Raw genomic sequence first — 4680 nt, forward strand, 5'->3', positions numbered from 1 at the left:
CTGGTGTGTGACTCTTGCCTTGATCCAATGACCTGCTGAGGCCGTGGAATGTGGGCAAGTAAGAAAGCACTAGTTCCAAGCATAGCAATGCTTGCTTCTGCCTGCATTGCTTGGCCATTCCTGAGAATGGGTGTTTCCAGCTTTACGGATACTCAGAGCAACATGGAGGCCATGCGGACTCCGCCTGTGTCTCGGAGTCATCCTCAGCCCTGCCTGGTCTTGACTAGTTGGCCTCTATATGACACAAAGCCTTATGAGTCATAGCCAATGACCACTTTATGTCGTCAGCACTGGGGATAATCTACTATGCTGCCTTGCTATGGCCATGGTTGGCTTACTTAACCAGCAGTTGTGTGGTGTCGTGTGAAAGGGCCAGGAGTGTTTTAGACAAGCAATTGATGGACCATGCCTAGGGTAGGAATGCTTCATGAACCTGTATATGATTTTCGCTTTTTAGATTCTCATCCCTTCAAGATATTCTTGCTCTCCCCCCACCTCCCACAATACTTTAGACCAGGAAGTTAGTGCTGTGTAGAATCTCTAAGTGCATGTCAGAATTGTGTATAAAGTAAGAGTCACTCTCCAGGTCTATGTCATTGACTTAAGGATCTTCTAGATACTGAAGACTGAGGATGCTCGAGACCCCTATAGAAGACGGTGCGGTACCTGCTTATGAATTGTATAACCCTCCTGTATACTTTGAATCATGTCTATGCCACTTACGATATCAAACACAAAGGAAATGCTAGCTGTGCTGTTGCTCTAATGTCTTGCTTAAGGAGTATCAAGAGCGAGGCCTGTGGATGTATAGCAGAGATGATGAGAAAGAATAGGAAGGGCCCAAGTGTCCCAACCACGTTTTATGACTTTGGCAAGTAGTCTTAGCAAATAGGTATTTCAGATATAATACCTTTCTGTGAAAGGGAGGGGAGGTGGGAAGAAAGCCGAAAGGACAGGCCTTTATGATATGCTGTCAGAACTTTATAGTGAAAAATCTTCTGTCATGGGGCTGTAGGGGTACAAATCTCCAAACCCCGTAGGTCTACAACTCAGACCTAGCAGACTAACTAAACCCCCTAACTCAGACAAACATACTTACCCCTCCATCTGGTACTTCACCCCAGTCTCATCCCCTCTTCAAACTCCCCCTCCTTCCACACAGAAGGTTATATCTGGGAATGCAGCAGAGATGTGCAATTTTCTCAAACCTCCTTTTCTGTTGGAATTTAGAAAAAGCAAAGCTCTCCATATAGGAATTCCAGTGACACGTCTTTAAGGGTATCTCTGACAGGGCACACGGGTCTAGGTGCTTGCTGACTGCAGGTTGGAGTCATCTGGGGGGAAGAAGGATTACTAATTTGGGGATCCCCTTCAGCTGCAGTTTCTCAGGGTGTTAGGTACTTTTTGAAAGCTTCCAGGTGATCCTACTATGTAGTAATGCCGAGAAACACGAATCCAAGTGGGGACTTCCTGAGAAGACCCAAGTGAATCAGAATCTAGGGCCCAAGAATCTCCTAATTTAACATGCGCTAAGCGAGTCAGTTATGCATGGCAAGACCTGGTTAGACACAGTCTGAAGACACAAAGGGGTAAAGGGTGAAGGGCAGTCACCTCTGCAAATGATTTCCGCGTACTTCAGCAGAACTATTTTAGTGAAAATGCTTAGCCCCGCTTCCGAAGACGATATGCGGTCACCCTGATGTACCAAAATAAGACTGAGGGACTTACGTTTCCTCATAGTTTTTCCATTCCGGCTTTCGAATTTTGAGGTGTTTCTTCCTCTTTGGCCACCTACCCGCGTTTATCCCATCTTTGATGAGGCTGAGGTCAGGAAACCAGCTGCCACTCTACCCCAGGCAAGAGACTCAATTTCCATCCTGGGAAATGACAGCTTGAGACGGAGGCATGATCAGGGAACAGGTGTTCCTCTCAGCAATGGGACATGGTCCAATGCTAAGGCAGGCTTGGTAACTTCTCAGAGAACCCTGAGAGATTCAGGGATGAGTTCCTAAAGTTTGACTTTCGTCTTGCCTCGGAGTCGTGTTATTACTGCACCATGGGCCAACAGCTGACACATGGTCATACAGTTAATGTTCAGCGACCCAGAAGAGATGGAGTTCCTTGTGTGGGTCCCCACTGAGACCTGAAGAACTCCACCTTGAAGCTAGGAGAGAATAGGACATCACGTGACCTGTGTTTTTGAAGGAATGAAGGGTTTTAAGGTTGAGCCTGTTCAGTACGATCAGCTTAGGCCTTCTTGAAACTTTATCCGGGTGCTCCTGAAAACATGACAAGGCTGTCCCTCACTCTGTGGAAAGAGGGCTTCAGTGGCTACCCATCTTATGACACAGGCTTTCCCAGGGTCCTACAGGAAGTTACACGGCTTGAGGTAGACTCTGACCTTTTGTCAGCTCTGGTAGAGGCCTGTAAGGCTTTTCATCACAGAGTGGGTGGAAGGTCTGAGAATCATAAGAGGTTAGAGAAACCTGTGAAGCTCTGGCTTCCCTGACTTGATTGCTACCTCAGGGCCACCCCACAGAGCCTCTGAAGGTCTATAGCCATCTCCAATAGGAACAGTAACATCAAGGTCAGAACCAGTGCACATAAAGGAAGGGAGCCTGCTCTCTCTGGTCACCTCGGGAGGGCACGCTGAGAGGCGCCCCATGCTAAACCCAAGCTCAGTCTGAGGGGGAAATGTCACCACCTGGACTGAAGAGGCCTGAGGGTCCTTCAGGCTCTACCGCCTTTCCCCACAGAGTCACTGTCATCACAGAGTCACACCAGGAGAGCCTTGACTTAAGTAACCCTTGATCCACAAACAGGGAAACAGTTTGTATTATAGACGGTGTTTTCTGTTCTAGTCTAATCCAACTTCTTGGCCTTCATTGCAATGCCAGCTGCCCAATGATGGGTATAAGTGGGCAGCCTGAGGTCAGGAGTTTAACTTTTCTTCCAGTCAACACCTGCTTCTATTTCTGTTTAGAGAGAATGGATAGGTTTCTACAGGTTTCTATTTCTGTTTAGAGAGAATGGATAGGTTTCTTCATTTGCTAACTTGCTTTGATAGTACCAGTTCTAAACTCAAGATACATCCCTAACAGACAATCTCTGAAAATACAGGTTGGCTCTGGAATTGCTAGTGAGACAGACTCCTTAGACCCCACCCTTGTCCATGAAGATAAAGGGGAGCACCTTCTTGGTCCCTGGAACTCAATATTTATCCAAAATTTGAATCTCTTCAGAGTCACGATTCTGTGTGCCTTCTAAGGGTGTGATCGGGGCCTACAGGAAACTTCTGAGCTTTCTTGGGGTTGGGGATAGCCGCTATCTTTTTTTGGGGGGCAGTGCTTTTTGATCAAAGTACTATGAAAACCATGCTAAGAAAAGGAGCTGGGCTGCAAGCACAGACAAGTGCCATTGTTAGGATCCAGAGGACAACCCTGTGCTTCCCAGGCATGGCGAACTAGAGGTTTCTAACCTATATCCTCAGGAGAGGCATCAGGACCACATGTTACTAGAACTGCCAAAGAGAGATTTCTATGCCTCTAGCCTTTGAGCAGCCAGAAACAGATATTGTCAGTCATGAGCTATTAAAATCTCCAAAGATACTAATCTTGAGGGTGGAGGGTGGGACGAGAGATGAAGAAAGCTCTGATTTCTCAACCCTGCTTTCTAGCTTTAATGAGAAACAGGCTCTGCAGGATCATGCTATTTAAGCCATTTCCCTCACAGAGGGACTTCAGTTCTGAGCAGTCCGAGGCGAGCATCTCAGATTGTGTAGGCTTCGCTCCTCACCCCTTCAGAGTGACCCAGGGACTCTAGTCTGTGTTCTGCTCCCTTGTGCCCACCTGAGCATAATCCCCTCCAAAGCCTCCCGTGGAGTTGCTTGCTTTATTTTCTACCTTGAACGGAGCAGAAGAACCCAAGACCAAGCTCCTGTGAGCTGTGGTCCCACCACTGGCAGGGCAAACAGGTAACAGAAAGAGAGGGCTGAGTGGACGGGTATTAATGAGAGGAGATCCTTTTGCTGGTTTCTCACCCATGGCCCGTTCAGTCTGCCCACGTGGAACCAGGAACATCTCCATGAGGAGTAAAACCTGAGGACTTCCGGCTTCCAGTGATTTGTTAAACTGTCCACAAATTTAGCGAACGGGTTGGGATGGAGCAGGGTGGTGAATAAAGTGGCTTCCTCGTCCACATAGAGCTTGTGTGTATTTAATTAAGAATTACTACAGAGGGCCACATTGCTGGAACAGAGGGTGTGGAGGGGGCACTGGGGCCAGAGAGGAACGCAAGGCTCATGCTGAGGGTGAGGAGAGACCTCACTCCTGGAGTGGTGTGTGGGTGCACGCCTGGAGGAGGAAAAGGTACGAAGAGTGGCCCAGGGCGGGAGCTATTGAAATGCATTACTGGAGAGACAAGACACTTGGGACCTGAAATTTCCATTCCAGGCAGGTGTGTGGGAGACGCCCCGGGGGTTTAACGTTAGGCACCTTCAGAATCACAGCCGCAGGGAGACAAATAAAACGGTTGGAGATTTCTTATTTGAAAATTTCTAGACCAAATGTTCCCCATCCTCGGGTGCAGTTTCCAGACCCCGTTCTATTCCCGCCCCCGGACCATCTTTCTATGGAAGCGCACGTTCCTACCGACTCTTCTTTCTCCTCTTGTAGGCTCCGA

The sequence above is a fragment of the Arvicola amphibius genome, chromosome 9 (genome assembly GCF_903992535.2).
Source record: "Arvicola amphibius chromosome 9, mArvAmp1.2, whole genome shotgun sequence".
In the NCBI taxonomy this organism is placed as follows: Eukaryota; Metazoa; Chordata; class Mammalia; order Rodentia; family Cricetidae; genus Arvicola; species Arvicola amphibius.